This window comes from Schistocerca nitens, chromosome 1, assembly GCF_023898315.1.
Source record: "Schistocerca nitens isolate TAMUIC-IGC-003100 chromosome 1, iqSchNite1.1, whole genome shotgun sequence".
Lineage (NCBI taxonomy): Eukaryota > Metazoa > Arthropoda > Insecta > Orthoptera > Acrididae > Schistocerca > Schistocerca nitens.
The window spans coordinates 19,470,540-19,493,815 of record NC_064614.1 but is presented as its reverse complement, the minus strand read 5'-3'; the positions used below and the strand labels follow the sequence as shown (position 1 = coordinate 19,493,815).

General features: G+C 44.2%; 1 protein-coding gene across 1 annotated transcript in view; it reads right to left on the bottom strand.

Moving 5' to 3' along the window:
• Nucleotides 1–23,276, bottom strand: part of LOC126249995 (mucin-6-like) — a 323,978-nt gene that overhangs the window by 248,999 nt on the left and 51,703 nt on the right. Inside the window, exon 2 of the mRNA XM_049951522.1 lies at nt 18,456–18,633. The gene's annotated coding sequence lies outside the window, so the exon portion shown is untranslated. The remainder of the gene's footprint in view (nt 1–18,455; nt 18,634–23,276) is intronic.

Genomic DNA, 23,276 nt, shown 5'->3' with positions numbered 1-23,276 from the left:
ATTAGCTGCATTGTGCCGCCAACTACTGCCAGGTACCCCATATCAGCGACCTCAGTAGTCATTAGACATAGTCAGAGAACAGAATGGGGCGCTCCGCGGAACTCACAGACTTCGAAAGTGGTCAGGTGATTGGGTGTCACTAATGTTATACGTCTGGACGGGAGATTTCCACACTCCTAAACATCCCTAGCTCCATTGTTTCCGATGTGATAGTGAAGTGGAAACGTGAAGGGACACGTACAGCATAAAAGCGTACACGCCGACATCATCTCTTCAGTGACAGAGACCGCCGACAGTTGAAGAGGGTCGTAACGTGTAATAGGCAGACATCTATTCAGACCATCATACAGGAATTCCAGACTACTTGAGGATACACTGCAAGTGCTATGATAGTTAGGCGGTAGGTGAGAAAACTTCGATTTCACGGTCGAGCTGCTGCTCATAAGCCACACATCGCACCAGTAAATGCCAAACGACGCCTCGCTTGGTGTAAGGAGCGTAAACATTGGACGATCGAGCAGTAGAAAAATCTACATCTACATTCATACTCCGCAAGCCACCCAACGGTGTGTGGCGGAGGGTGGTCAGGTGATTGGGTTGTGTGGAGTGACGAATTACGGTACCCAATGTGGCGATCCAATGGCATGGTGTGGGTATGGCGAATGCCCGGTGAACGTCATCTGCCAGCGTGTGTAGAGCCAAAGGTAAAATTCGCAGGCGGTGGTGTTATGGTGTGGTCGTGTTTTTCATGGAGGGGGCTTACACCCCTTGTTGTTTTGCCTGGCACTATCACAGCATAGACCTATACAGATGTATTAAGCACATTCTTGCTTCCCACCGTTGAAGAGCAATTCGGGGAATGCGCTTGCATCCGCCAACACGAGCGAGCTCCTGTTCATAACGTACTGCCTGTGACAGAGTGGTTACACGACAATAACATCCCTGTAATGGACTGGCCTGCACAGAATCCTGACCTGACTTCTATAGAACCTTTGGGATGTTTTGGAACGCCGACTTCGTGCCAGGCCTCAACGACTGACATCGTTACCTCTTCTCAGTGCAGCACTCCGTGAAGAATGGGCTGCAATTCCCTAAGAAACCTTCCACCACCTGATTGAACGTGTGCCTGCGAGAGTGGAAACTGTCATCAAGGCTAAGGGTGGGCCAACACGATATTGAATTGCAGTATTGCCGATGGAGGGCGTCACGAACTTGTAAGTCATTTTCAGCCAGGCGTCCGGATACTTTTGATCACTTAGTGTAGTGTGACAAGTTCCTCATCATAACGGCTACCGTACCGTGCGATTGATCAATGGAACACGCAACTAACTAACTAACTAACTAACTAACTTTGCCACGTCGTGATACATGCCATTTAGACAGCTGTATAAAAGAACGAAACAACAAGATAAAACCACGGGACAAATCTCAGTAATATGATTCGGTAAACCCTGCGAACTTGACACCACAACAACTCTGTACTGGTAACCCCTGAGAAAGAAAGCAGTGGTACAGCCTATGTCAGTATACTGGAGATGCTACAGCTCCCATTACACATCACTGAAATAGTGTGAAATTCAGAAGTGATAGAAGGGACAGGTAAGGAGATTCCATATCACCAACGCTGTTCTCGGCAGTGCTAGAGGAACTTTGCAAATACTTAAACAGAGAGAAAACGAAGAAGAAAACATTGATCGTATCTAAAACAGTAGCGTTTTACTGGTGACATTGACCTGTTTGGTCTGCCTCTGTAACTAAGTGATTAGCACGGCTGCCGGCATACGGGTTCAATTCCGGGTACAGTCAGAGAATTTTTGTTGGCATCAGCCACACGATGGTAATTGAGTAGCTATTTGAGATAAAAGCAGCAGGTGTAATGACTGGGAAGCATTTGAAACACACCAATGGAGGATGAAACGGCGGCCGGTCAGCACATGAGCTGTTTATCTCTGCAGAAGATGAATTTCGATAGTCAGTGGAAGACATCAACTGAGCAATTGTGAAATAAAGCCTTAAAGTCTAAAAATAAATTATTATTAACATGTCGAAATAGAGTAAGATTCACTATCATGTAACGGAATTAGTGTCCTCATGGTTAAAACCCGTGTCCGGCCAAACTGATTTTGGTTTTCTGCGATTTTCCTAAATCGATCAAGGTAAATGCTGGGATGGTTCCTTCTAAACGTCACGGCTGCTTTTCTTCTCCGTCCTTCCCTAATCCGAGCTTGTGCTCCGTGTCTAATGATCTCGTTGTCGACGGGACGTAAAACACTAATCTCCTCCTCATCGGGTAGGGACAGGGATTTTTCCTCATTCCAGTCTCTCCAGGACGATACCAGATCCACTCAGCCTTACATCAAGCGAGGATTTTTCCTGAGGGTATAAGGTGGCCAAGACAACGGACCTGCCGCCGTGGCCCACCACCCTCCTCCTCCTATTGCCGCAGTGAAGAAAGGCGTTACTCCACCTGTAGTGAGGCCGGTATCCCAGTACGGGCTGTGCGTCACAGATTAAGTATGTATTTTACATTGCTCCTTAGTCGTCAAATACAATACTGTTTTGTTCAGATCGAATCATGAACGTCGCCACATGTTGGTGACGACAAGCAATCCTGAAACTAAATGAAACTCTTTTATAAAATCTAAATCTACAAACTTCGGCCGGCCGAAGTGGCCGAGCGGTTCTAGGCGCTACAGTCTGGAACCGCTCGACCGCTACGGTCGCGGGTTCGAATCCTGCCTCGGGCATGGATGTGTGTGATGTCTTTAGGTTAGTTGGGTTTAAGTAGTTCTAAGGTCTAGGGGACTGATGACCAAAGAAGTTAAGTCCCATAGTGCTCAGAGCCATTTGAACCATTCGAATCTACAAACTTCAACAAACTGGAGTTAAAGATCGAGATTTAGAAGGTAATCATCGTCCTCTTTATAAGGATACGAATGGCTGCCTGGGGCAGTGTCTGCTTCCATTATAGTGGTGTTCAGGCTTCTCATTGGTCGGGTGACAATGCTTGGACTTCTAACTTCTACTGGCTGAGTGACTCATCTGGAAAGTGGGATTCGCCTGTGCTACTGTCGGAAACAGCACTGTGGCAGTAAGGCGACCTCCTTTCCCCATTGGTTCACGATTAAGGGGCAGGAGCGGCAGCGAAACTATCACCAGCATCACTCGTCCACCTTAAAAATATGTGATTAGCTATGAAAGCTCGTGTTGTAACTTTGATTTTACGCAGAACGGACACTGAGAAGCATCGAGTACCTTCTCGGTGTACGGCTCGCATCATCACATCAGAGTTAAAACTAAACTTTTCGGAGGTAATCAGCAATTTCTAAGGGGACTGGTGGATGGTGGGGAGGTCTCCTTACAGCTTCTGACCTCAGTCCCGGAGAAAATGTGAAAGTGGGTGGGCCTTAGCTCCACAGGGCTGATCTTCCGCATCATCACATGTTAATCCTGCCCTCCGGATGACGCCACTCCACCAGCAGAAGTGTCGCCAACTGACCAAAGACAAGGCTGAGCATCGTTATAAATTTTGGTACCTCCCACAGTGTTAACGTCTCAGTTGATCAGTTTCTTTGAATATTTGGATAACTTTGTTCTATTAATCTGTTGTTAACTGCTTGAAGCATTCAGAGGAACTAAACTTCTGTTACACGAATACTTGACTTAAATTTGAAGATCGTTTAACGTGTCCGACAATTATTACTGGTTAGGGGAGACATTAAACGTACATCTGTGTTAAAGTTTTAAAGGACTGAGGCGCCCGTGTTAGCAACTGCGGGCAGGTGAGGTGGTGGTGGTGGTTAGTGTTTAACGTCCCGTCGACAACGAGGTCATTAGAGACGGAGCGCAAGCTCGGGTTAGGGAAGGATTGGGAAGGAAATCGGCCATGCCCTTTCAAAGGAACCATCCCGGCATTTGCCTGAAACGATTTAGGGAAATCACGGAAAACCTAAATCAGGATGGCCGGAGACGGGATTGAACCGTCGTCCTCCCGAATGCGAGTCCAGTGTGCTAACCACTGCGCCACCTCGCTCGGTGCGGGCAGGTGAACATTACACCAAGAGTGCCATCTAGTAGCCGTAAATATAAGTAGGCTGCTTAACATTTAAAATATAGACAGCTATATTTTAAATATTAAGTAGCCTACTTATATTTACGGCTACTAATGGCACTCTTGGTGTAATGTTCACCTGCCCGCAGTTGCTAACACGGGCGCCTCAGTCCGTTGCTGCCTGTGGCTTTATATGTGTGAGCAGCCCATAGTGGCTCGCCTTCCATGAATTCTTTTTAAATTTTTGTGACTAAAGCCTTTCTCGCTCGATATTTATCTTCTACGTGACATGTAAGTACTGTTTCTTTCCTGTACTGTTACTCAGTACTTACACTTTTATATAAAAAAATTTTCCCATAATTTTGTATTTATAGTATAGGGCAATTTGAATATTTAATTTCTGATGAAGGCACTCACAGAAGTGTCGAAACTTCGACAAAAGACTTACATTTTGTGACCGAGCGTTGTAATTGCTTTAACTTTAATATAGTATATGTAACCTATTATATGTCCAGTTTCTTAGCTTCACTGTGTCGGCGTTATCTTTGTGCACAGTGGCCAAATACAAGGATAAATTACTTATTATTGTGTGAAAGTGTGGTGTCACCGGCAGACACCACACTTGCTAGATGGTAGCTTAAATCGGCCGCGGTCCATTAGTACATGTCGGACCCGCGTGTCGCCACTGTCAGGATCGCAGATCGAGCGCCACCACACGGCAGGTCTCGAGAGACTGACTAGCACTCGCCCCAGTTGTACGACGACTTTACTAGCGACTACACTGACGAAGCCTTTCTCTCATTTGCCGAGAGACAGTTAGAATAGCCTTCAGCTAAGTCCATGGCTACGACCTAGCAAGGCGCCATTAACCATTTCAAGATAGAGTCTCACTTGTATCATCAAGAATGCTGTATACAAATGATGGATTAAAGTTAAGTATTCAAGGAGCTACGTACTTTTCTTTATAGCATTCATTACGTATCCTGTTTCAGACCTCTCTCTAGCCTACGTGAGATTAACGCGTGCCTTTCGGCTACTTCAGTGTGGCGTAGCTGTCTTGTTACGCCACAACAGAAAGCAACAAGCTTTGCGTTCTTCTGGTATCAATACGATTTGGTTTCACTTCTTACTGTGTGATGGCAACGAGCACTGCACTCGCTCGTCTTGCATTCCTAAGATTTGGTTTCCTGAACTGGGGAGATTTGAGTCCACTTCCACTGCATGTATGAATTGGTCGTGGGCTGACATTAATTCACAATTTAACCAGCAGACTAGGAGTTTTCAACAGTACTGACAAGAAGCGAATACCTGCAGAAGCTTTTGAAATGTCAAATGGAACTACGAGTACATTATTCCAGAGACCATTTCATGTATCAAACACCCGTGATGTATGTATGCAGACTGAAATGACAAATGAAAATTTCTACCAACTCCTGGATTCTAACTCGGGTCTCCTGCTTCGCTAGCCAGATTCTCTAACCTCTACGCCACCCGACACAGTGGGTATGCACCACTGCGCGGAATTCCTTAGCATGCCTTCTTCCCCGGTCGAAATTCCGATTCGCGCCTCTGCTCATTTGTTATTCCCCCTAAACTCGAACAGGCAGAAGCTCTCCAATTGTACTGGAACACTACCTCGCTACTAAACGAAATGGGGAATCCTGCCTGAAACCCAGGCATAGGACCTTGAATCAAATGAAACTATATGGTTCCAGAGATTTTTTAGAGTCTCAAACATCTGCGATGTATATATGCAGACTGAAGCGACGAATGAAAATTTTGCCATTCGTTGCTTGAGTCTGCATATATATATTTTGAAATGTGGAGCTACAGAAAAATGCTGAAGATTAGATGAGTAGACTGAGTAACCAACTGGAGGTGCAGAACTGAATTAGGATGGAAATAAATTTATGGAGAACTTCACAGATTAAGAGATCGGATGATAAGACATACCCCAAGGCATCAAGCAATCGTTAGTTTAGTAATGGAAGGGGTAGGAACTCTAGAGGGAGAACATCATTTGACTACAGGGAGCAGATTCAAAAGGATGTGTGTTGTAGCTGAGATGAAGACGATTACACACGATAGGATAGCGAGGAGAGCTACATCAATCCGATCTTCAGAATGTGAGCCCGCAACAGCGATGTTTCAAACTTTTTGTGCTTCCGTGATTTATTAATCCATGCCCTTCTTTGGAACAGATCTGTCGTTGATGCAAATTTTGCGTCTTTGCCGCACAGTGAAAAACAAAGGTGCTAGTGCAGAGCCGTGGGACAATCTTGTATTCTGCGAACGCCCTTGTCTTGAGTAGCGTTTTTTTTGGGGCGGGGGGGGGGGGGAGGGGAGGAGGCAAGAGGAGAAGCTGTAGCGGTACAGCAGCCACCTAAAGGCAAAGCGGCGAAAACAAAGAACTCGCTCGCAGCAACGGCGCCGCTGCATAAATCAGAGAGTGCGGGCGGTTCTGTGCGGCGGCGCTGCCGGCTTTTACGACGCGCGCCCCTACCGTGGCAGCCGCATAGGCACGGCCCGCCAAACAGAGGCGGAACGACAGCCCAGGCGTCTGCCCGGAAATTACTCAACTACTCCCGCACAATGCGACGCGGAGAAATGGCCTCCAAAGCCTACAGCGGGTATCGCTTTCATTGCGTCACAGAAACATAGTGTTTCGGAAGTACAGGAAGCGAAATCTATTCATGGTTTAATTGATCTATTCCAAGAAGGATACTGTTTCCTGATTCTCCCTTCTCCACATCCAAGGGAAGTATCTCAGCTTAAAGCGACTAAGCCGAATAAAAATCATTTCAAAATACGAAGATGCCAATCACAACATTAATTCGGGAACATCAAAAATTGTTGAAGCATCGATTTTTAATAATTATTATACACTGCGCAGTGGGGCCGAGGAAGTTCCAGGTAAGTTTTATAGACTGACGATAATTTATGGATTTGTAGTTTCAGCTTGACGATGTCCACTATGGACAAACGGTAGTTACTGTTATTCTGAAGAAGGTTGGGTTATCCCGACTGAAACCTAGGTAAATTCTAGGTAAACGGTGCAACTGAGGCTGTTCATTATTAAAATTAAAATTAATAATTATACAGTTGCTGACAGAGTCGCGAAATGTTGAAGACATTTAAGTATCTGTAAATGAGAATTCCTCTGTAACAGTTGTGTGGAGGTCAACTAATATAAAGCCCACAGAAACCACTCGTCGCTGAAGAAATATCTCGTGTAACGATCATGAGGTACTCTTTGCGAAAAAGTAAACATTCACACAGAACAGCATACAGTATGTTAACATTATGCTGTACTTACAACGTCATATTCCCCAAAATACGAGTTGTGTTCTTTCCTCATTCCTCCTATAAGTTTAAATGTTGAGTTTCAATGAAACTGTTAAAACGGAGCGGAATAGAACAATGCGAACTCTTGAAAAGGGCAATACGTGGACGTGCTACATCATTTTTGGTTTACCCGCACGGCAATAGACCAGTGTTAGAAGTCACAGATCTTTGACATGAGCTCTTCCATTACTCTGCGTTTTAATTGCTTCAATGAATCTGCATATTCATATTTTGACGACTAATAAGGGAGGAAGGTACGAGAACACAGCAGCTTCGCAAAGTATCGCATGTGTTAATCTACACTGCTTCAGGCACAGGTTATGCTTTTCGGTAAGTGCCATTTCATTTATAAATCTTCTGGATCGGCTAGTCACAACTGTCTGTCAAGCGGCGTTGTCTTCAACGATCCGTGCTTGTGCGGTAAATAGATTTGTTACCCTATTAATAAATTTCAACTAGTAATAGCGAATACTCTCCTCAATACTCACAATGGGAAGAAGATTAGGCTGAGGAAAGGCCCCGGCCTTACAGGATGATTTCAGTTAGATTGCATCATGTTCAGGCAGAGATTCTGAGATCAGATACTGGATAGAAGGCGTACCCAGGGACAGATGGATACTTAGACCGAAATTTAGTGATGAAGAGTAGGCTGAATTTTATGAGACTAGTCAGGAAGAATCAATGCACAAAGAAGAGAGATACGGAAGTACGAAGGAATGAAGAGATAGTCTTGAAGTAATGTAAGGGTACAGATACTGTGATAACAAATTGCTCAGCAAGTAGTTCAGTTTAAGGGGAATGGACATCTCTAAAAAGAGCAATCACAGAAGCTGGAAACAAAAACACCATGGAACACAGAATAAATACTTCAGTTGATCTAAGAAGAAGGGTTAAAACAATCTTCGGTGAAATTCAAAACACGGGTGGTAACATAAAGAGTGCAATGGGAATTCCATTGTTAAATGCCTGAGAGAGCGGATAAGTGGAAAGAAAATATTGAACACCTCTATGAGGGGGAGGGCTTGTCTGATGTGACAGAAGAAGAAACATGAGTCAATATAGAGGAGATAGGGGATCCAATATTAGAATTTAAAAGAGCTTTCGAAGACTTAAGATCAAATAAAGCAGAAGGGATTGATAACAGTTCTTCAGAACTTCTAAAATCACTGGGGGAAGTGGCAACAGAACGCCTATTCACGTCGATGTGTAGACTGTATGCGATTGGCGATATTCCATATAACTTTCGGAAGAAATATCGTCCAAATAGTTCCAACGACTGCAAGAGTTACAAGTGAGTGAATTATCGCATAATGAGCTTAACATCCAAGTTGCTGCCAAGAGTAATATACAGAAGAATGGAAAAAAAATTGAGGATGTATTAGATGAAATCAGTTTGGCTTTAGGAAAGGCAAAGGAGCCAGAGGGGCTATTCTGGCGTTTCTGCTGATAATGGAAGCAAGACTAAAGAAAAATCGAGACACATGCGTTGGACTTGTCGACCTGGAAATAGGGTTGAGTAATGTCAAAAGGTGAAAGATTTTCGAAATTATGAGGAAAATAGGGGTTAACTACAGGGAGAGATGCGTAAAATGCAATTTGTACAGGAACCATGAGAGAATACCAAGTATCAGAGACCACGACCGAAGTGTCGGATTAAAAAGGGTGTAAGACAGAGATGTAGTCTTTTGCTCCTAATGCTCAATCTATATGTCGAAGAAGCAATGATGGAAATAAAAGAAAAGTTCAAGAATGGAATTAAAATTTAATGAGAAAGTATATCAACGATAAGATTCGTTGATGACATTCAGTGAAAGCGAAGAAGAATTTACAGGATCTGCTCAATCTAATGAACAGTCTACTGAGTACAGAATAAGGGTTGAGAGCATATCGAAGAAAGACGAAAGTAATGAGAAGCTGCAGGAATAAGAACAGCGAGAAACTTAACTTCAGGATTGATTATCACAAAATAGCCCGTGACGTATGGAGCAAGGAAGACACATACAGCAGAACAGTACTGGCAGAAAGGGCATTCCTGGCCAAGAGAAGTCTACTAGTATCAAACAATGGCCTTAAATGGACAAGGGTATATGTGAGAATGTACGTTTGGAGCACTGTATTTTAAATTCCCCCTTACACACGAACAGACTTGCCGAGGCTCTCCATGTTCTGGAACAGCACCTCAGCATCGAATGTAAATGGGGGGTATTCCGTGCAGTTGTGGGAACCGGTGTGCCACGGTGGCTTAGTGGCTAGCGCACCTACCCAGTAAGAAGGATACCGAGTTTGATTCCCGGCCTTCGTACAAATTTTCACTCGCCGCTTCAGCCTATATACATAAAAAATAAAGAAATTAAAAAAATACTTCCACACATTGATTGGACACAAATGCAGTGTGAACCAGAACGCTATCGACAAACTTTCACACGAGATAGTGTGGACCAAACCAAGAAAAAATTATCTGCCAAACATGGGCTCTAAAATGCGTATCTTAAGAGCACTGAGCACGTTTTCATTTTCGATACTGCGAAACACGTCTCTAATACTGCAAGCTCAAAATGTATACCTTAAAAGCTGTGAGCACTTGTTCAGTAGAAAACGAACAAGTGCAAATAGCTCATAAGGTACTCATTTTAGAGCCCATTTTGAACACACATTTTTTTCTTGTTTTGGTCCATTACTATCACCACGGAAAGTTTATCGGTGGACTTCTGCGTTCACCCCGTACATAAATCTACAGAAGCATGATCTAGAAAGTGGTAAACAGCCACGTCTTTGTATTACAAAACACGTTTTTCGGTTTTAGCCATTCTAGCTGGGGTATTTATCTAGTAAGAGAACTACAGACGACATGTGCAATGCTGTTTTCGACTTCTATCAATAGTAACTGCCCGTCTCTCTCTAAGACTCGCACTTATCAATATAATAATCTCCAAGGGAGGCCAAGAGTCCTCTGCGAAGTCCACAGTGCTGTTTGGCAGCTACAACAACGAACTCGGCGTCGCTTTCTGAAGGTAGCGACTTGAACGGAGGGTAGCACCCGAGTTCACACGACCAGAACTGCGCGCGACGAGGCGGAAGATCACCGCTTGTCTACGCTCAGCGCCAAACAGGGGGCGGACTTTGACCGGAAGCCGGTGGCTCTTTTAGCGACCAGTGCGAGCTGCGACAACTTTCTGGCGCTGCCCGAGGTCTAAAAGCGAGACCGCAGCAAGTTCACGTAAAGATGCACGTCCGCTGGTGAGGAAAGACATTTTACCTATGTCCAAACGCTCAGCCAAAGTGTTCCAGTTACGCGGAAACCAAAATAATAGACACACGTTAACGAGAGCGAGGGACGTGCGCTGCGATTTCTTCCACTTCACTCACAGCTGTTGGTGTTTCACGGACGACACCAGCACTTTCTCCCACCACCGCGCGGAACCACTTCCCTTTAGGCAAGCGCACAAGTGGACCTTAGGTACTTGCCCCCAGCGATTTAATACCCATTTAATTCATGTTGACAGGGTGTGTAGAGCATGGCCAGAACTTCATCTTATGTAAAGAAGAAGGCGCAACTCTCAACTGTTTTCGAGAAAATCGAGGTTGAGAGTTATAGGCATACGTATATGTACTACTGTGTGGTCGCTAACAGGCAAGGAGTCGGCAGCCAAGTGAATAATTGCTTAGTTTCATAAGCGCAACGTCCCTGGATCGAACCTCGCTGCTGGTGCTTCTCTTTAATTCCCGCGTAACTCTAGCAATAGATTCTTTATGACTGAATAAACTATCAGTATTACTGTGATTCTTGAGTTTCTACCGGCGTATTTGATAATCAAAATATCCACGGGTGTGCTGCCGGTCTATAGTGTCCAACGGGCACAATATTTCGGCGATCATACATGTCGCCATCATCAGGTGAACTGACGGACTGAGCTCCTGTGAACGTGCCGGCACGGAGATCCGTGCGCTATGGCTGGGTTCGGTCGCGGCGGCGGCCGATTTAAATACCCTCCGCCCGCGGCGCGCTCACTCCGCCGTCCGGGCCCCGCGCCACGGTCGCGCGCTGGAACAGATTGCGACGGCGTCTGAGATGACGTCGGTGTGATGGCTCTGTCCGCCGTGGTCGTCACAACTATTCGTTTGCTCGATTTACTCTTGATCAACCCAATCGCTGGTTCCCAAGCCTTGCTAAGATTATAGCCACAGTCACGGTTTATGAGGTCGTCATTGGTGCGAATTTCGATGGCCTCTCTAACTACGCTGTCCCAGTATCTCGACGTCTGTACCAGAATCCTCGTGCGGTCATACTCCATAGTGTGATTTACCGACAAACAATGTACAGCGACCGCCGCCTTGCTCGGATACATCAGTCGAGTGTGCCTCTGGTGTTCACGGCATCGATCCTCGACGGTACGCATCGTCTGCCCAATATACGACTTGCCACATTGACACGGAATCTGGTACACGCCGGCCTTCCTCAATCCGAGGTCATCTTTGGCGCTCCCCACCAGTGCACGAGTTTTATTCGGAGGACAAAACACAGTTCCGACCCGGTGTTTCTTCAGAATGCGGGCGATTTTCCCCGAGAGTGCGCCTGTGTATGGAATAAATGCAGTGCCTACCTCCTCCCTCGTGATTTCATCCATCTCCACAGGTTGTGCTGCAGTGGTTGGTCGGAGAGCACGTTGCCACTCTGAGTACCCATTTTTACGAAATACAGTTCTCAGATGTTCCAATTCCTGGGGTCTCACTATGGAGACTGAAACGGAGGGTAAATTACCTTTCGTTGACGTCTTGGTGAAGAGAAGGGCTGACGGCACCCTAGGTCATGGGGTGTATCGGAAGACAACGCACACTGATCTGTATTTGCACGCAGACAGCTGCCACCACCCTTCACAGAGGAATGGCATACTTAAAACTCTAGTACATAGGGCGCGCACTATCTCTGACGCAGAGAGTCTACCCCAGGAATTGGAACATCTGAGAACTGTATTTCGAAAAAATGGGTACTCAGAGTGGCAGATTCAACGTGCTCTCCGACCAACCACTGCAGCACAACCTATTGAGATGGATGAAGTCACGAGGGAGGAGGTAGGCACTGCATTTATTCCATACACAGGCGCACTCAGAGCCATCACACCGACGTCATCTCAGACACCGTCGCAATCTGTTCCACCGCGCGACCGTGGCGCGGGGCGCGGACGGCGGAGGGAGCGCGCCGCGGGCGGAGGGTATTTAAATCGGCCGCCGCCGCGACCGAACCCAGTTCGCTCTGAGCAGCCATAGCGTACGGATCTCCGTGCCGGCACGTTCACAGGAGCTCAGTCCGTCAGTTCACCTGATGATGGCGACATGTATGATCGCCGAAATATTGTGCCCGTTGGACACTATAGACCGGCAGCACACCCGTGGAAATTTTGATTATCAGTATTACTGATTTATTTATTTTTTGCATAATATTTATTCTGAAAAAAAGAAAAACAAAATATTTTTGTAAGGGCTTTGGAAATAATAAAAGATACACGACCATTTTTATCATTTATCACATCGGTATAGTATTTTTACTGACATTATTGTTTCTACATTTATGACACGTATGCAGCACTGCAAGAATTAGGATGATACTGATTGAAGAAACATGCAAAACAATCGTTATTATGGCATGTAGTACACGTAATTGACGCCGAGTTTTTGCTTGAGCATGTTTTTCTCTAATATTTCTACTGAAAAACAAACTTGGTTTACGGTCACAAACGGTTCTCAATCATCACTCAGTTTCGCGGCGTACCACGCATAGCTGATTATATCACCGAATATTGGTGCAGACAACTGATGGTGCACGATTGATTGAAATTTTATGCAGTCTTCTCTTGAAGTTATCTCTCTGTTGTCTTTAATGATGCACAAGCAATTTTGTAGTCGCTTTATAAGGATTTTCATCTGTCTGTAAAAATAACCAACGCAGGGCTGCATCGACGGAGTGCATTTTGGAGGAATTACTTCAATACTGCACGTTGGCAGACTCTCTTTATCTCGAAAAATTTTGTTGTACAAAACCGGATTCGTCTGTCCTCCCCATGAATCGAGGAGAAAAAGAAATTGTTCTTGTCCCACGTATGGCTTCATGACGTCAATTAGAAATTTCCAGTATAGTACTGTTGGGAGTTTGTCGGACTTCGAAGATATTATCGTAACATTTTTGTACTTGCGAGAGTATTCATCAGCTGCATTTTGCACCCTTGGTCCAAATAACAAATAAAGATCGTTGGTAGTAATTTTCGAGAGAAGGTGACAGCATACTGTGCAGTGTACGAATGTGCCCACTTTGTGCATATCCATTCGCTGCACAAGAAGCACCTTTGTTCCGCGTTCGGCGACAGTTCGGTCATAAGGTGATTAATATTGGCACCCTAGAACAAACATTCACAATCTAGCATCGTATGGTCTGTAAAAGTAGTATTGCAACTGACGTAAATGAATCAGATACTTTTATGTGTAATATCTGTTTCATCAGTGTTAATAACAAAATCCTTGTCGTATTTTGCTGCAGCGTCAAGGGCTTGCTGAAGCGAAGCACTTTCTCTTTTGGATACAATTTGGTTATTTTTCTCTGACGAATCCGTTGCCTTTGTTTGAAGAGCACGACTCACAAATCAGAAGCTTGAAAATGTAAATCAGGAAATTGGTTAGCAGTAGCAAGAACCCACTGCTACAGGTTTCTCGTCTTCATCTTCTGATTACATCTCGCGCTTCTATCAAACGGTCACAGATCCACGAATCAATTGTTTTGAGTTGTTCATTCCTTGTTCCACATTTTTATGTTCTTTTCATCTTTTCAAACCTTTCATGCTTCTGAGGCGTGAAGCTCCTCTTCTACGAAGACTGGCCAAACTTCGTCCTGGTAGCTCTCTCGCTAGATTGATGACTATAATCTTGTAATGCTGCGGCAAGTAATCGCTGTCCATTTACGACTGCTTCTCTTCGGCCTCGTAATAGTCTGATGAATGTGAAGCGACTTTCTCAATTTCTTGAACAACACCCTGTCTTGGTGGGCCATTAGTTCGTCTTGTACCACGAGATGTTTCTCCGATAGCATTTCGAAAATTCTGTGAAATATTTCTTCTCCAATTTCCGTGTATTCTTGTGTTATTACTGCATAAGCTTTCGACGCTCTTTACTGTACAGAAGTGCCGTTTTTAATCGTACTCTTGAAAATTCACAGTAAAGCGATTCGGTTTCACATTCAGGTTCACTTCTCTTGCAGTCAAAGTACCAGTCTCATCAATACATTTACTCGTAAAATCAAACATCTTGGGGCGTTGACTTGTAACTGCCTCGGGGGCGAACACACGAATGAAGTATTCGTGTTTGTAAACGCTGTTCCCCCTCTCCGCCCACCACCCAAAATTGCTTGTGTACATGCAGCTACTTCTGGCGGGTCAAAAGTAACTGCAGGATTACCGGGAAAATAGGTTCATACGGTGAGCCATACCGTACCTGTACCTATACCGGTAAAAGAGGCTCATGGTTGGTTGAAATGTACCTGCAGGAATACGGTTATAATGGTAAACTACTTCCTAAATGCTGGAAAAAAACTCGAATTTTCAGATTTTGTCATCAATAAATCATTCCTTAGATGCTGATTATTTGCACAGTGATAATATACCTGCTATTAAAATTACGTGAGAACGAAGAAAAGGAAGGCAGTAGCAGCAGCGAGATTCAATCTCTTATGAAACGAAGGGCTTGCTCGGTCGGCTACGGACTCCTTGGCTACTCGCCACCACACATCAGTGTATATGCTTGCCTAAAACTTTCAAACTCGATTTTCGCAAAAACGATTGACAGTTGCTCCTTCGTTTTTACATATGATGATGTTCTAGTTATCATCTACACACCCTGTTAATACGAATCAAATCGGTGAGGGTAAGTAAGTTCGATCCTCTTGTGAGCTGCCATCACCGCATTCAAATGGTTCAAATGGCTCTGAGCACTAAGGGACTTAACTTCTGAGGTCACCAGTCCCCTAGAACTTAGAACTTCTTAAACCTAACTAACCTAAGGACATCACACAAATCCATGCCCGAGGCAGGATTCGAACCTGCGACCGTAGCGGGCGAGCGGTTCCAGACTGTAGCGCCTAGAACCACTCGGCCACCCCGGCCGGCATCACCGCATTGCTCTCTGGTCCGTTGCTGACACAGTGTGGTCAGTGGCGTATCGGTCTGAAATAAGTAGCTATACGAGTTTGAAGCGACTTCGAAAAGCGGCCGAGAAAACCGTTTCGCCATTTACCTTTTAGACTGCTATGTCAGATGCATCTGCACACAGACCTGTGCACATACTGAAAACTTAAACTTAACGAAGTAACTGCAGTGCACCTACTGACCAATTCAGATATGTTCTTTGTCATTACTGCAACTAGCTGTCACGCATTATGGAGAAACTGATCGTGAAATGCTCTTTTTCCACTTATGCGACAACATGCAGAAAAATTTCATATTTTGTCGACAGAACGGAGCATCGCCGCACTGGCATCTGTATGTGAGGAAATTTTTAACTGTGAGTGCCTCGACGATAGATCATTAGGAGGGCAATACTGCGCTGCTAGGTGGCGCTAATCGACCGTTTTTATTATTATTTCATGTATGTATTTATTTTTAGGCTGTTGGTGTATTTCGTCTACATACCTCCTCTTCCAACAAATTAGGTGAACTGCAAAGCCACATAGTAGCGGTTAAAGTAACTCCACACTTCCTCGCCAAAATCTTTACATGTATGTAAGAGATACGCCCGTGCAAATCGGTTGATTGTTTTAAAAAGATCCTCCCGCCGGAGGTTCGAGTCCTCCCCCGGGCATGTGTGTGTGTGTGTGTGTGTTGTTCTTAGCATAAGTTAGTTTAAGTGTAAGTCTAGGGACCGATGACCTCGTCAGTTCGGTCCCTACGGAATTCACATACATTTGAACATTTTTTTAAAGAAAAACTTTGTAATGTAATGTGGTTTCGAAGCTCTAGCGCTAGCCGCATTTGGAGACAAAATTTGCTCGATTTCGAGTCCGCCTGATCACAGATATTTATAGATAAAATGATCTCTCAACTTCCCAACCAGACTCTCAGTTTTATTGCTGTCAGTCTTCTGCCTGCTTTCATGCTGCCCACCACGAATTCCTCTCCTATAACAACCTTTTCACCTCAGAGTAGCACTTTCAACCTACATCCTCAATTATTTGCATTCCAATCTCTGTCTTCCTCTAAAGTTTTTACGTTCTGCAGAGCCCTCTAGTATCATGGACGCCATCCACTGATATTTTAAGAGGTCATCGTGTCACTTCTTCTTGTCAGTGTTTTCCATATCCATATTAGGCAATGAAAACCTCATACTGCATTTTGATAAATTTTACAAGAGAAGCCAAAACAGTTTCTTAAAAAATATGTAAAGAGATACAGATAAAGTTGCTAAAAGTGTAACTATTTAGTAAAAGCCCAGTTAATGACAGATTACAGATGTCCATGAAGTTTCAAATCAATCTTTGATAATGGAGTTATTGGTCATTGTAATGACGAGGTTTTCACAAAGAGAGGAAGTTACGTTCATTGCCTATGATCGAATTACTCCTTTCCTGGCCGAATCTGCAGACAACCTTCTCATTTATTACCTTATCACTCCACCTGATTTGTAGCACCCTTCTGCAGCACCACATCTCAAATGCTTCGATTCTCTTCTGTTCCGGTTTTCTCACAGTCCATGTTTCGCTACCATACGATGCTGTACTCCAGACGTACATTCTCTTGACAAGGAATGCCCCTTTTGCCACTTTTGCTTTAAATATCCTCCTTGCACCGTCCGCCGTGATTTATTTTGCCACCTAGGTAACAGAATTCCTTAACTTCATCTACTTCGTCGTCTCCAAATCTGGTGTTAAGTTTCTCGGTTTTCTCATTTATGTTACTTCTCATCAATTTCGTCTTTCTCCGGTTTACTCTCCATCCATATTCTGCGCTCATCGGATTGTTCATTCCATTCTACACATCCTTCACTTTCCTTCACTTTCACTGAGGACAGCAATGTTATCAGCGAAACCCATCCTTTCATCTTGAATTTTAATCCCATTCTTGAACCTTTCTTTTATTTCCACCGTTGCTTCTTCGATATGTGGACTGAAAAGTAGGACAGACTACATCCCTACCTTACACCCTTTTTAATCCGAGCACTTCCTTCTTGCAGTTCCAGTTTTATTGTTCTCTTTTGGTTGTTGCACATACTGGGTATCAGCCCCATTCCCTACAGCTTACCCTACACAGTAACGTCATTTAATTCAAGATGACAAACTGTCAATATACAGTAATGTAAAGAGGGCCCTGCAGAACCTAACAATGGAGAAGAATCAAGGTAAAAACAACAGGCGACAAAAAGTGTTTTAGGCCTAATTTTTTCATGATATTTATTACGTAAAAGTGTCCAAATGATATAGAACTGAATAAAAGAACCAGCTGAGAATGGCAAAAAGATGGACTGATATAACCGAGTTTTTATAAAAACTCTTGTCAGAGGAGGTGGACTTTCAATACAATAAAATTTTGTAACGTTATGCCTAATTTAAAAAACAAAAAAAAAGGGTTCAAATGGCTCTGAGCACTATGGGACTTTACTTCCGAGGTCATCAGTCCCCTAGAACTTAGAACTACGTAAACCTAACTAACCTAAGGACATCACACACATCCATGCGCGAGGCAGGATTCGAACCTGCGACCGTAGCAGGCTACAGGCGCCTAGAACCGCTCGGCCACCCCGGCCGGACCCTAATTTACAATTTACTCCATATTTCTCTCCTCATAAATCTAGCAGATATACTCGAATGAAATCGTATGAACCACTGTTTTCTCAACCAAGAAGGTAGTGTTTCGTGTAGAAGTTATTAAATGATCTTCACCTCCATCATTCTTCAGAATACTCTCGGCAAGTGGGCGAAAGCGTACTAGCTGTGGCAGAAGTCAGGGGCGCTGAAGCTAAAGTTTGTGTGCTGTAGTGCAGTAACATTTTACAAAATTACTTTCCATAGAGAGCAGTAAATACTCACGCGATGCGTGTGCGCGAGTGTGTGGTCAAGTCAGGTGGGACCGCTAGGGCCCACAGTGAGTCCGCTGCGGCTGCCGGACACAGGTACTGCGCTTCGTGGCGGGCGAAGCTGGCAGTGACCAATGCTCTGGCTGCAGGCGGTGCTCCTGTCTGCGGGGCTGCGGCCGGCGTAACAGATCCTGCACAAAAGGCCAGAGAAGCCGGTGTAATAAAGGAACCACTAGAGTCTCAATTCTATATGCCTATTAATCACGAGGAAAGAAGGAATGAAGGAATGAATATATACAGCAGAAATTGACAGAATACTAAAAATAGAAAGAAGAATAATTAGGAAATGTATAAATAAACAGTATAAAATAAATGGACATTGGAGAATAGCATCATATGAAACAGTATATAAGAAAATAGAACCAGTCATGAGCACGATCAGGAAGAAACGCATCTCATTCTCTGGACATGTGATGAGAACTCCAGAAAACAGAATTAGTAAAAAAATAATACAAAAATTATGGAATAGCAAGAGCGACATTAAATGGATCACAGAAATTAAGGCAGATATAAAAGAACTCTAAATTACAGTAGATGACCTAAAAAACAAGACAGAGAAAACCAGAATACTGCAAGACCCGCAAACCAGACTACAAATGAAAAGCAATAAAAGGAGTACAGGAAGAGTGGTCTCAGATGAAGAAAGAAAGAAAATATCTGAAAGAATGAAGAAGGGCAGACAGAAGAGCAAAACACCTTTCATATAAGAATAGACTCTAATAATTATATTACCTAAATATCATATTAAGTTATTGTTGAGCCAAATTGTATCACTGTGTAACGACTTGTTTACAACTTTGTATTTTTGACTAGAGTGGTCCAATGAAGGCCATAAAATAAATAATAATAAAAAAAATAATAATAATACGTAAGTAGTGCTTAACATGCACTCGAGATGCAACTGCGTCTGCGATTAAAGCGATCTGTGTTTCTAACGAATGAATATTGCACTTATGAAGATTTTATCAGTATTGAGATAATACTCGAAGAATGCTCGCATGTATTTGACATCTGCACTGGATCGACGTTTGGTGCAGGGCGTGCCAATTGACACTCCACGCCGGCCGGGGTGGCCGAGCGGTTCTAGGCGCCTCTGTCTGGAACCGTGAGACCGCTACGGTCGCAGGTTCGAATCCTGCTTCGGGCTTGGATGTGTGTGATGTCCTTAGGTTAGTTAGGTTTCGGTAGTTCTAAGTTCTAGGGGACTGATGACCTAAGAAGTTAAGTCCCATAGTGCTCAGAGCCACTTGAACCATTTTTTTGAAACTTCACACAATACATGCGGCTTATTTGACGTAAATAAGCAGGACGTTACTGCTCGGTTGCTTTATTAATTATCGATCGCTGGAATCAATGACTATCGTAAAATGTATAAGAGTAGGAGTCCGAAGTAATTTAAGGTCAAACGATCACATAAAACTGGCTGTAGGAAAGTAGACGTGAAATGGATTCATTGCAAGATCCTCGTCATTTTGGGACGTTAACGAGGTAGGCTTGGTGATGGATAAATAAGAATACAGTTGTGGACCAGCCACAAGTCGCATACAACATTCCTATACTATTGGTTCAAATGGCTCTGAGCAGTATACGACTTAACTTCTGAGGTCATCAGTCCCCTAGAACTTAGAACTAATTAATCCTAACTAACCTAAGGACATCACACACATCCATGCCCGAGGCAGGATTCGAAACTGCGACCGTAGCGGTCGCTCGGCTCCAGACTGTAGCGCCTAGAACCGCACGGCCACTCTGGCCGGCCTATACTATTGATTTCGATAGTAAGAGGCGAGCATCTCCAGAACTGTGAGATTTAGAACAGCATAAACTGATGTATATATGCAGACTGAAGCTAGGAATAAAAATTCGTACTAAGGTCGGGGTTCGAACACAGGTCTTCTGCTATCTAGCTAGATGCGATAACCACTACTTCACACTGGCACAGTGGCTTTGCACAAGTGCACTAATTTTCCTAACACGCCTCCCTTCTCAGTGCAACTTCCCTTTCACGCCTCATCCCACATGGTATTTGCCATAAACTCGAACGGCATTTCAGACGTTCTTCAATTGTATTGGCAAAGCACCTCAGCATAGAACGAGATGGGGATTCTGCCTGAAACCCAGGCATAGGTGCTTTAATAAGATGGAACTATAAGGTTCCAGATACATTTTCAAGTCTTAAACAACTATGACGTATATACGCAGACTGAAGCGATGAATGAAAATCTGTACCAAGGCTGGGATTCGAACCTGCGTCTTCTGCTCACTAGGTGGATGCGCTAACCACTACGCCACAGTGGCTTTGCATAACTGCACGGACTAATGTTTGAGACTTGCAAAGGTCTGTGGAACCATATACTTTCATCCGATTAAAGTAACTATGCCCTGGTTTCGGGCCGCACCCCCAATTCGTTCGATGCTGAGGTGCTATTCCGATACAGTCGGAGAACCTCAGCAACGCTCTTCCAGTTTAGGAGAAATATCAATTGGGGTGAGGCGTGAATGAAAATTTGCACGTTAGTCAGTGCAGTTGTGCAAAACGTCTGTGATAGGGTGGTGTAGTGATTAGCGCATCTCCCTTGTGAGCAGGGTGCCCAAGTTCGAATCCCCGCCTTGGTCCAAATTTTCATTCGTCGCTTCAGTCTGCGTATATACGTCCGAGATGTTTGTGAACTGAAAAGATCTCCGGATCCATGTAGTTTAATCTAAAATAAAATCAAGTAAAACAACAGATTCCTATTTAGCAGCCAAGTACCTTGCGGTAAATGTATCTGAGTGTGTACGGCGCCGACGTCAGTCTCACAGGATCTGGTGAATTAAAATTAAACCTCGCAAACAGATTAGAAATTACCTAGTTCACGCGTGTTCGAACTTTCTAGCAGTTATGAAGCTACTACATCGACTCCTATTAACTCGGAAGAAAGGGAGAATCAAATTGTGTTATTAAAAAATGGAGGGTACGTAAGTGTAACTGTTCTACAGAGGACGTCATGGGAATTTCATAGGATGCACAGGGAATGTTGTGTTGTGCGGGTGTGTTACCTGGCTGCTTGTTTGCCGCTAGTAGTACAGAGCTATTCCTACTGCACTCGATGTCCGAAGAAAGACGAAACGACGTTGGTCACATAAAGTACAGGAAACTGAGGCGTAAAATGTACTTTATCATTAAATGGAGGATAAATAAAGCAACTGAGGCTCAGCGAATAATGTTTACGCTCCTGCAAAACTCATTTTCTCGTGCAGTGATACCTCTCGGGATGTTTATAGACGGCAAGTTCCCGCCGACATAAGGAAGGAGCATAAAAGGAACGGCCAACAGAGGTGGCGGCTGCGAAGATAACATCCTTTACTGTCGGCGACATCGTACGAGCGCTGTTCGGTTATCACTGGACGCCTCTGTCTCTCTGATGGCAGCGCAGCCCGCCGCGAGAATCGCGACCTCGGAACGACCACCCGATAATCCGGAAGGCGCTTTAAGGGATCGTAGACACAGGGCTCAGCACTTGGTGGCGATACAGCACATCTTCTGCCGGAGCTGCGATTCCAGTGCAACGACAAAAGGCTCCGGCCGAGCTTCCCGTAACGTCCTGTCTAGAACCGCAATAGTCGTTCTCTGAACTAACTTCTGCTATAACTTCTAGGCGCTCCGCGAACTTGTATACGACCACCGTCTGGTACAAAGACTGGCAACTGATTCTAAACACGTATAACTGTAATGTAGTGTGCACAAATAGACAATAGGATCTGACATCTTCGATTACTCCGGCGGCGATCAGGCACAGGAATGAGACACGAGCTTCAGGCACCTAAGCGAGCTATTTAAGGAGGGGAGCGATATAAACTGGAATGACCGCTTAAAATTAGTCGTGGGGGAGGCAGATGCTAGACGCAAACCTACTTGAAGAATCCCAAAGAAATGTAACTGTCAGGTAGCGCTTTTTTTTGTCATCAGTCTTCTGACTGATTTGATGCGGCCCGCCACGAATTCCATCCCTGTGTTAACCTCTTTATCTCAGAGTAGCACTTGCAACCTACGTCCTCAATCTCTGTCTTCCTCTACAGTTTTTGCCCTTTTGCCCTCTACAGCTCCCTCTAGTACCGTGGAAGTCATTCCCTCATGTCTTAACAGATGTCCTATCTTCCTGTCCCTTCACCTTAGCAGTATTTTCTACATTTTCCTTTCCTCTCCGATTCTGCGTAAAACTTCCTCATTCCTTACCTCATCAGTCCACCTAATTTTCAACATTCGTCTGTGGTACGACATCTCAAATGCTTCGATTCTCTTCTGTTCGGGTTTTCCCACAGTTCATGTTTCACTATCATACAATGTTGTACTCCGGACAGACATTAACAGATATTTGTTTCTCAAATTGAGGCCGGTATTTGATATTAGTAGACTTCTCTTGGCCAGGAATGCCTTTTTTGCCATACCTAGTCTGCTTTTGATGTCCTCTTTGCTCCGTCCGTCATTGGTTATTTTATTGCCTAGGTACCAGAATTCCTTAACTTCATCTACATCGTGACCATCAATCCTGATGCAAAGTTTCTCGCTGTTCTTGTTTCTACTACTTCTCATTACCTTCGTCTTTCTTTGATTTACTCTCAATCCATATTCTGTACTCATTCCGTTGAGCAGATCATGTAATTCTTCTTCACTTTCACTCAGGATAGCAATGACATCAGCGAATCGTATCATTGATATCCTTTCACCTTGTATTTTAATTCCACTCCTGAACCTTCCTTTTATTTCCATCATTGCTTCGTCGATGTACAGGCT